This window comes from Hyla sarda, chromosome 1 (assembly GCF_029499605.1).
Source record: "Hyla sarda isolate aHylSar1 chromosome 1, aHylSar1.hap1, whole genome shotgun sequence".
Lineage (NCBI taxonomy): Eukaryota > Metazoa > Chordata > Amphibia > Anura > Hylidae > Hyla > Hyla sarda.
Genome location: NC_079189.1, coordinates 487,470,679 through 487,482,061, shown reverse-complemented (window position 1 = coordinate 487,482,061; position 11,383 = coordinate 487,470,679).

Below are 11,383 nucleotides of genomic sequence, written 5' to 3'. Positions count from 1 at the left end.
TTGGATTGGCCTCGTCCTTTGGGTCTACATGCTATTCAATGCTTTCTGGGATTCGCTTACTATTATCGTCAGTTTATCCCACATTTTTCATCCTTGGTTGCTCTTATTGTGGCTCTCACTAAGAAGGCATCTAATCCTATGGCTTAGCCTCAAGAGGCTGAAGAGGCCTTTTCCGTTTAAAGTCTGCATTTGCCTCTGCTCCCGTGCTTACAAGACCTGATCCGGAGAGGCCCTTTGGAGGTTGATGCCTCATCTATTGGAGCGTGTACTGTTCTTACTCAAAAAAACTCCAAGGGCAAAAGTGCAACTTGTGGGTTCTTCTCCAATACATTCTCTCCTGCTGAGAGGAATTACTCCATTGGAGATTGTGAACTCCTCGAAATCAGGCTAGCTTTGGAGGAATGGCGACATTTATTGGAAGGTTCTTCTCATCCGGTCAGCATCCACTCCGACCACAATAATCTTCTATACCTTCAGTCTGCTCAGCGTTTGAACCCCCGCCAGGCAAGATGGTCACTGTTCTTTTCTAGGTTCAACTTCTTCATTCACTTCCATCCAGCAGACAAGAACATCAGGGCTGATGCTCTCTCCAGGTCCTCTGACATCATTGGTTTGGACTCCATGCCTAGGCATATTATTCCTCCTGACCGTTTGATTCCTGCCACTCCTGCCGAGATTAAGCAAGTTCTTCTGGGAAATTCCTTTGTGCCCGCCAGATTGAGACACAAGGTCCTGAAATGGGGTCATTCTTCCTTGCCAGCAGGACATCCTGGAATACACAAGACTCTACTTCTTACTTCCCGGCACTACTGGTGGCCCCATCTTGAATGTGATGTTTCTGATTTTGTTCGGTCCTGTGAAACATGTGCCCATGACAAAACTCCTCGACAGAGACCAGCAAGACTTTTACAGCCTTTATCCATTCCAGAGACTCCCTGGTCCCATATCGCCATGGATTTCATCACCGATTTGCCACCATCTCATAATAACACTGTCATCTGGGTCGTTGTAGATTGGTTTTCCAAGATGGCTCATTTCATTCCTCTACCAGGTCTTTCTTCTGCCCCGCAGCTGGCGAAGTATTTCTTGTTACATGTCTTTCATTTACATGGTTTTCCTCAGCATAATGTTTCGGATCGAGGTGAGCAGTTTGTCCCTAAATTCTGGTGAGCCCTTTGTAACCGTCTGGACATCAATCTGGACTTCTCCCCGACCTACCACCCTCAGTCCAACGGTCAGGCATTTTGTTTCAGCTCGCCAAGATGATTGGGTCGACCTTCTCCCCTGGGCTGAATTCTCATATAATCATAAGGATTCCGAGTCCACAAGGTCGTCCCCTTTTTTTGTTTTCTACGGACTCCATCTCCATTCTCCTCTTCCAGTCTCCTCAGGTGTGCCTGCTGTTGATGAGCTGGTCCCTGACTTCTCCACCATCTGGCAACAGACCCGACAGTCATTATCCCAGGCTTCTTCACGCATGAAGTCGCAAGCGGATAAAAGTAGAAGACCTACTCCATCCTTCTCTCCTGGTGACATGGTGTGGCTTTCATCCAAGTACATGCGCTTCAAGATCCCTTCTTACAAGCTCGGTCCCCGCTACCTTGGTCCCTTCCAGACTCTACAAAAATCAATCCTGACTCCTACAAACTCTCTCTACCTGCTTCGTTATGTATTCCCAATTCCTTTCACGTCTCACTCCTCAAGCCTCTTGTCATAAACCAGTTCTCTCAGAAGAATCTTGTCCCCACACCTATCTCCGGCTCTTCTGACGTCTACAAAGTTAAACAGATTCTTGCGCCAAAAACTGTGAGAGGTAAACTATTTTTTTTTTTTGGTCGACTAGGAGGGTTACGGTCCTGAGGAGAGATCTTGGGAGCCTGAGGAGAATATTCTGGACTGTGACCTTCTCAGGCTCTCTTGTAAAAGGAGGGGAAGACCAAAGGGGGGGGGTACTGTTACGTTATGCGCTCCGGCCGAACACATTGGCCGTGAGCGCATGGTCCCCTTACCTGCTGCTGCCGACGGGGCTGTTACTCACATCTCGGACGTGCCAGCATGCGAGCCCCAGTCCATCACTCTCCTTGTGTTTCTCCTGCCTGCCTCTCTGGTCCGAAGCACATGTCCCCGTCCCCTAGGGCGCGCAGGCGCCGAAGCTTTAAGATTTAAAGGGCCAGTACGCTCATTAGTGTAAGTCACCTGTGGCTCATTTATAAATTCCTCCACCCTCCTCACTCCCCTGCCAGATCTTTGTTGCCTTGTGCCTTAGAGAAAGTGTTCCTCAGTATTGCCTTTGCGTGTATCTGATCCCTTGCTTTATGACTTTGACCTTGCTCCTCTGCCGCCTGCCTTCGGAACTCCTGCTACGTCTTGACTACGCTACTGTGCCGCCTGCCCTAACCTTCTGCTATCCAGACTACGAGCTGCCTTATCCCTCCTGTGCCTCACATCTCCTCAGCCGCCTGTGTGATCGAGCCGTGCAAGGGGTAGCGACCTGCGTGCTGCCTGCCGCAGCAAGTCCATCCCGCTTTGCGGCGGGCTCTGTTGAAAACCAATGGCGCCTTAGTACGGTCCATGTCATCTGCCATACAGGTCCAGCAGATCCAAATCCAACGGTGTTCCTGTCTTCTGAAACGTGAGTGTTACAAACCTCCATTCTTTCCCCCTCTGTCAGCTTTGAGCACTAGTGTCTACTCATGCTGCTGCCAGCTCCAGGCTGTGCCATTCAGACACTATATGGTCTCCTCATGCTTCCTATTTGGAAATTTAAGAATTTAAAATTGAAATTGAGGATTTTGAAATTGAAATTGAGGATTTTGAAATTTAAAGCGTACCTATCATAGTGCAAAAAAAAAGAAAAAATCCTGATCACGTGCATATAATTTTTATGTGTCTCGGACCTATATATCCAGAGATATACGCATTTTTCTGCTGGTGAGTTACTTTTTCATTATACCGGCTTGAGGGGGCGTGTCAGTCTGTCTCCCTCACAGGAGCAAGCCTGTGCAGTCAGCCAATCAGTACTCTCTACTCTGTAACCCTTTCCTCTCTGGTTTCATGCTGTGTCGTGTTACACAGAGGAAGATACTTGGAGCTTGCCTGCAGTATTCAGAAGACATTACGGTGAATTCATCACAGGATAAAATGTATAAATATAAGAATAGATCTTTATAAAATTAGTTCAAGGATTTTTTAGATAAAAGTACAGCATTTTTATGAATACGTGTTCTATCTGTTTTATCTTCTCCTAGTAAAGCTGGATGTTAATCAGCATAGCTGTCACTATGTGTGCCATTTATCTTTCACAGACTCCTGAATGTCTGATCAACTTCTTTGTCATTCAGGAGTCCGAGAAAGCTTTGACTATTTCAGCATGCTGGGAGTTGTAGTTTAGTAACAACTGAAGTTGCAATGTTTGTACATAACTGTGTTAAAGCAGTGTTGCCTCCAGCTGTTTTAAAACTACAGCTCCCAGCATGTCCACACATCCTTTATCTGTAGTTTTGTATACACAATAGAAATCTCCTATACTGGATACTGGTATGCTTTACGGCTGGTATCCAGTATGCTGCAAAATCTAGACTAGTCTGTCTGGCTTAAAGACAGGCGACCCCTAGTGGTGGCTATTTTGAGCTTGAATTTCAGGTGAAAATTAAAAAAAATTAACAGGGGTATATTGTGAAATGTCATATTATAATGAGTTCTGCAATATATGAAACGTTTTTAACAATGACAGTGCCTCTTTAAATTTTAGCTTCCAAGTTTTAGTGTCCCCGGCCCTGGCTTGTGGGTACAAAGGAATAAGGAGATCAAACAAGGAGTCACAAGTCACATGGCAGCACAATGACAAAGCCTGGAGGTGGCATCTGTATGAGGAGACCATATAGTGGCTGAATGACTGCCTGGAGTTTGTGGCAGCATGGGGAGACCATATAGTGTCTGAATGGCACAGCCTTGAGTTGGCTGAAGCATGAGGAGACCATATAGGGACAAAATGGCACAGCCTGGAGTTGGCTGAAACATGAGGAGACCATATAATGGCTGAATGGCACAGCCTGGAGTTTGTGGTAGCATGAAGAGACCATATGGTGGCTTAATGGCACAGCCTGGAGTGTGTGGCAGTATGAGGAGACCATATAGTGGCTGAATTGCACAGCCTGGAGTTGGCTGAAGCATGGGGAGACCATAAAGTGGCTGAAAGAGACAGCCTGGAGGTGGCAGCAGCATCAGGAGTCCTGAAAGTGACCTTAATGCAGAGGAATTTATGAAACTGGGGACCAGCACCTCAATTATGTTTTTCAGTATCCATGGCAGCACAATGAGAGAGCCTGGAGGTGGTAGCATCAGCATGAGGAGACCATAGATCAGCACAATTAGAGAGTCTGGAGGTGGCATCATCAACATGAGGAGACCATATAGTGGCACAATGACAGTGCCTGGAGGTGGTAGCATCAGCATGAGGAGACCATATGGTGGCACAATGACAGTGCCTGGAGGTGGTAGCATCAGCATGAGGATACCATAGACCTGCACAATGAGAGAGCCTGGAGGTGGCAGAATCAGCACGAGGAGACCATAGAGCAGCACAATTAGAGAGCTTGAAAGTGGAAGCATCAGCATGAGGAGACCATATGGTGGCACAATGACAGAGCCTGGGGTTGGTAGCATCAGCATGAGGAGACCATATGGTGGCACAATGACAGAGCGTGAAGGCGGTAGCATCAGCATGAGGAGACCATAGAGCAGCACAATGAGAGAGCCTGGAGCTGGAAGAATCAGCGTGAGGAGACCATATGGCGGCACAATGAGAGAGCCTGGATGTGTTAGCATTAGCATAAGGAGATGATAGAGCAGCACAATGACAGAGCCTTGAGGTGGCAGCAGCATCATGAGGGCCATGCCAATTAAGGGTTGAGTCTGAGGAACCCACCGACTGTTGACTGGGGGTTTCAGATGTCACTTGGGATGAAGTGGATGACCGAGTGAACAGATCAATCACGGCTGCTGGGTTGCCAGTCGAGACATGCCTGCTAGCTGACATCGGGAGCTCAGACCTCTCGCTGCGACTCCGGCTGCCACACGCCCCTACTCTGCTGCGACCTCTGCCTGCGCCTGATGAATTTAGGCCTCTGCCACTCCACTCTGCACATCCTGGCACTACTCTGCCTGACATACTTATTGCGTATATGAGGGGAGTACAATCCGCTTCACTACGCTTAAAACAGTATTTGTCTAGAACAGCAGCAGGTGTGTACTATTGGCTGTCCTTTCACAGTATATAGGCCCTTGACAGATTAACAGTTACAAAATAGTACATTACTTAGATGTAAGTATGTGGCATGCACTTATGAGGGCAGAAACATTTAAAAAGTATCTGAGTGAAAACACCAGTCGGTGAGTACTTTTGCCTGGACTTTTACAGTATCTAGGCCCTTGACAGATTAACAGTAGAGATGTCCCGAACAGTTTGCCGGCGAATAATTCCCCGGCGAACATAGCTTGTTCGCGTTCGCCGAGGTGGGCGAACATATGTAATGTTCGATCCACCCGCTATTCGTCATCATTGAGTAAACTTTGACCCTGTACCTCACAGTCAGCAGACACAGTCCAGCCAATCAGCAGCAGACCCTCCCTCCTCCTGGACAGACTCCATTTTAGCTTCATTCTGAAGCTGCATTCTTAGTGAGAGGAGGGACAGTATAGCTGCTGCTGATTTAATAGGGAAATCGATAGCTAGGCTAGAGTACTCAGTGTCCACTAAAGTCCTGAAGGACTCATCTGATCTCTGATTTTCACTGTAATATAATAGCAGTCAGTTTCCTTCACACGTTTGTATTGCAACAGCTGGGGCACCCTGGTTGGGAACCATTGGTTAAAAGGGGTACTCCAGTGGAAAACCTTTTTTCTGTCAATCAACTACAGTATTCAGTGTCCATTAAAGTCCTGAAGGACTCTGCTATATGATCTCTGCTATAAGGACAACACCCCAAAAAGCCCTTTTTAGGGCTAGAACATCAGTCTGCATTTTCCCCCTGTATAATTTAATTGCATATGCCTGCCTGGCAGCGTGTGTCAGGCTCACAGTGTGTACTGTGCCCACTTGCCCTGTTCCACCACTCATATCCTGTGTCACAATAGTTTGCATTTAAAAAAAAAAAATCTTTTTTGACTGTAATATAATAGCAGTCAGTTTCCTTCACACGTGTGCGTTTCAGGGCCTGCCATGGCACAGTGTCACACCAGTTCGACTCATTTCTGGAGTAACAGTAGTGTACATTTAAAAAAAATATACAATTTTGACTGTAATAGATTGAATAGCAGTTAGTTGTCTGCAAGCGTGTGTGTCAGGCCTATAGCGTCTACTCTGCCAACTTCTGCCAGTGCACAGTGCCACTCATATCTGTTGTCACAGTAGCTTGCACGCATAGTACCAGTAATCGAAAAAAAATGACAGGCAGAGGCAGGCCACCCCGCAGGGGCCGTCGGGGTGCTGTGATTCCCTTTGGCCCTAGAATAATGCCCAGTGTTCAGAGGCCACGTACCCTGAACACGAAAAGTTCCGAGGACATAGTTGACTGGCTAACACAGGACACCCAATCTTCTACAGCTTCTGGTCGGAAACCTTGACGCACCATTCTCCTCCAGCTTAGCTTCGGGCAACTCTCAAGTTACCACTCGCCCGCCTGCCACCACTACCAACACTAGCACCACAGCCGCTTCACTTTAACTGTCAGAGGAGTTATTTACACATCAGTTGGAAGAAATGAGTGATGCACAACCATTATTGCCAGAGGATATAGATAAAAGGGATATGTCCCAGTCAGGCAGCATTACACACATGGACGTACGGTGTGATGATGATGGTGTTGTACCCGCTGCTGCTTCCTTTGCTGAGTTGTCAGATACAAGTGAAGCAAGTTGATGATGACGATGCGTCCCTGGATGTCACGTGGGTGCCCGCTAGAAAAGAAGGAGAACAGGGAGAAAGTTCAGATGGGAAGACAGAGAGGAGGAGGAGTCGAGTTGGAAGCAGGGGGAGGTTGTCGCAAGGAGCTAGTGGCACAGTCAGAAAGCATGCATTGGCACCCGGGGTCAGCCAAAGAGCACGCCAATCAATGAATGCTATTGAAACCACCAGAATGCCGTAATTGCAGAGCTCAGCAGTGTGGCAAGTGTGGGAAGTCCAACACCCACCTAGGTACAACTGCTTTGCAAAGGCACATGATCTCACATCACAAACGCCTATGGGATCAACACATGAGTACAAGCAGCACACAAACTCAAAGCCGCCATCCTCCTCCTGGTCCATCTTCAGCCACGTCAACCACTGCTGTCCTCCTTGCCCAGGAAATAAACATTGGCTCTCGGAGAATCTGAAAAATAAAAAACATTAAAGCAACAATTCTGGGAGAACATACCCCGCATAACAACCAGAACTCCAGCGCCCAATACGCCATATTGCATCCACTGACATGCCCACTCTCGAAGCCTCGGTTGCAGCCCCAATCTGAAACGAGTGGGTACCATACCCGCTGAGCCCCTGACCTGCCCGCTGAGCCAGTCTTTTCAAGAGTTCGCTGCATGCTGACACATGCAATGGAGGTCCTCAGCCGAGTGGGGATATCGGGGATTCCTTTCCTACTCTTGCGGGGCTCCTTATACATCACAGTCCTCTTGACTCTGCCCAATTTGCCCCAGATGAAGCGAAAGCCATATACACGTCCCCTGATAGGGGAGATAACAGGGATTAAACTGATAAGAACAGTGCTACTTAACACACCAACCTATCTGGTGGCACATTAGATTGCATGCGCAGTGCCCAAAATTTGAAGTAGGAGGACCAACCAAGCATCTTTTTCCATCTCCCGGTTCCTAAAATCGATGCCATATACACATCCCCTGATAGGGGTTGTAACAGGGATTAAACTGATAAGAATAGTACTGCTTAACACACCACTCCTATCTGGTGGCACATTAGATTGCACGAGCAGTGCCATAAATTTGAAGTAGGAGGACCGACCAAGCATCTTTTTCCATCTCCCGGTTCCTAAAATCGATGCCGTATACACGTCTGCTGATAGGGGACGTAACAGGGATTAAACTGATAAGAATAGAACTACTTAATTCAACACTCCTATCTGGTGGCACATTAGATTGCATGCGCAGTGCCCAAAATTTGAAGTAGGAGGACCAACCAAGCATCTTTTTCCATCTCCCGGTTCCTAAAATTGATGCCATATACACATCCCCTGATAGGGGTTGTAACAGGGATTAAACTGATAAGAATAGTACTGCTTAACACACCACTCCTATCTGGTGGCACATTAGATTGCACACGCAGTGCCACAAATTTGAAGTAAGAGGACCAACAAAGCATCTTTTTCCATCTTCCAGTTCCTAAAATTGATGCCATATACATTTCCCCTGATAGGGGACGTAACAGGGATTAAACTGATAGGAATAGTACTACTTAACACACCTTATAATAACGCAGAGAGAGGCAACGCAGAGAGAGGAGTCTGAAGAAGAGGAGTCAGAGGAGGAAGGTGGCTTTGAGGAGGTGGAAGACCAAACCCAGAAAGCGTCCCAGGGGGCTTGTTGTCACCTTTCGGGGACCCTTGGTGTTGTACGTGGCTGGGTGGAGGAAGAGACCTTCATTGACATCAGTGAGGACAAGGAACGGGACATTGCTAGCTTGGTATCCAACCTTGTGCAAATGGGGAGTTTGCGGTTGTGCAAATGAACTGTTTGCAGTTGTTTGCGGTGCGTTAAACGGGGAGTTTGTTCTGTCACTGCGAAGCGGGCGTAACCCTTACACTACCTGATCGAAACAACATCATACCTGATGTTTTAAAACACGTTATTCCAAACAATGTAGGAATGTTAGGTGATTTATGCCCTTTTATGGATTAAAACCAGAGTCTGCATCAACTATGTAATTTTCCATGGGAGTTTTGCCATGGATCCCTCTCCGGCATGCCTGCCTATTGAAGTCTATGGCGGTTCGCCCGGTTAGCATGTTCACGAACATTTGCGGAAATTCTCGTTCGCCGTTCGCGAACGGAAAATTTTATGTTTGCGACATCTCTAATCCACATATGATATATTTCCTTACTTGAGAGAAATGGTGTTTCACATTTTGGGGGACATTTTCACCTATTACCCCTTGTGAAAATGAAAATGTTGGGGTAACATCAGCATTTTAGTGAAAAAAAAATAAAAATTTTCATTTTCACATCCAAGTTTATTGAAAATTCATCAAACACCTGTGGGGTGTTAAGGCTCACTGTACCACTTGTTTCGTTCCTTGAAGGGTGTAGTTTCCCAAATAGTATATCATGTGGGGTGTCTTTTGCTGTTCTGGCACTATAGGTGCTTCCTAAATGTGACATGCCCCCCAAAAACCATTTCAGCAAAATTCGCTCTCCAAAATCCCATTGTCGCTCCTTCCCTTCTGAGCCCTCTAGTGCACCTACGAAGCACTTTACATCCACATATGAGGTATTTCCTTACTCAAGAGAAATTGGGTTATATCTTTTGTGGGGCTTTTTTTCCTTTTACCCCTTGTAAAAAAAAAAAAAAAAAAAAAAAAAATATATATATATATATATATATATATATATATATATATATATATATATATATATAGGTCTACAAGAACATGTTAGTGTAAAAAATTAAGATTTTGAATTTTCACCTCCATTTTGCTGCTATTCCTGTGAAACACCTAAAGGGTTAACAAACGTTCTGAATGTCATTTTGAATACGTTGAGGGGTGCAGTTTTCATAATGGGGTCCATTATGGGGTATTTCTAACATAAAGACCCTCATATTCACTTTAAAACTGAACTGGTCCCTGAAAAATTCAGATTTTGAAAATTGGAAAATTGCTGCTGGACTTTGAAGCCCTCTGTCAACTTTTTGATGCAAACATAAAGAAGACATATTGTATATGTGAATCAATATATAATTATTTGGTATGTCTATTCTCCTTACTAGCAGAGAGCTTCAAAGTTATAAAAATGCAAAATTTTTAATTTTTTTATGACATTTTCTTATTTTTCACCAAGAAATGCCTCATTTCTTGGTGAAAAATAAAAAAATTTCATAAAAAATTAGAAAATTTAGCATTTTTAAAACTTTGTCAATATTATTGACAAAAATTTACCACTTACATAAAGTAGAATATATCAATAGAAGTATAGAGGTGGGAAAGGGATTGTTCGACACTGCTAGACTAAGGTGAGCAAACAGCAAATAGCGGTGTGGTCCTGCGTCTCCTGATACGAGAAGCTTGGGTGCGGTGGTGCAGAACTCGACGGCAGAATGCAGACAATAAAAGTGAAAGAAAGAACAAAGCTTGCACTCACCATCCAAGGAAAATTCTTTATTTAATCATGTCAGGTATGGCATGCTGGTGGGTGGGTGGTTGCGGGTGAGGTGGGGACCGGAACAGACTGTTTCACGCTGCTCAGGCACTTCTTCCAGCCGGTATACAAACGTGGCGCTCTCCGGTGACGCTATTTATAAGCTCTCCGGGAGGCGGCGTCTGTGGTCACGTGTAACAACAAAAGAATCAAACATTAAATTGTACCTTAGGTCCGGCGATGACGTCCTGATCATATGGGAGGGCACGCATGACAGGTTTAAGTCTTTCATTACTTATATGAACATGATCAACCAAGAAAATATGCTGTTCACGTCTGATTTTGGGGACACTGAACTCACCTTTTTGGATGTAAAACTCACTGTACGGGATGGACAATTACATACACAAGGTTACAGAAAAGCAATTGCCCGCAACTCTTTGTTGCATTTCAATAGTTCGCATCCACATCACGTGAAAAAAAGCATCCCTTTTTCTCAATTCCTATGTCTTAAAAAGTTTAACAGTGATGAAGCTACTTTTCAGTCTCAGGCAGATGATTTAAAGAACTGTTTGATTGCAAGAGGTTATCCACCTAATGTGATCAATGTTGGTTATGAAAGAGCTGCAGCAAGCCCGAGAGCTACCCTTTTAAATCCAAAACCACGTCTTACAAACAAACCACAGAGCTTTATTTTTTCATTGGCCAATTCCAATATGAATAATGTTGTAGCCAACGCAATACGCAATAATTGGTGCATTATTGAGTCTGACGTACATTTGAAGGGCATAGCAAAAAACTCTCCATTAATCACCTACAGAAAAAATCGCGCAATAGGAGACACATTAAAAACATCCAAAATTGGTTAAAAAAGATGACTCCCAAGGGTAATAACCCTTGTAGACATTGCTCTTTTTGTTCCCAAAACTTGGCCACCAGAACATTCCAACTAAGAGGTCATGTCCATACTCTGAACGACCTAGTCACATGCCGTACTTCGTATGTGGTTTACACCATTA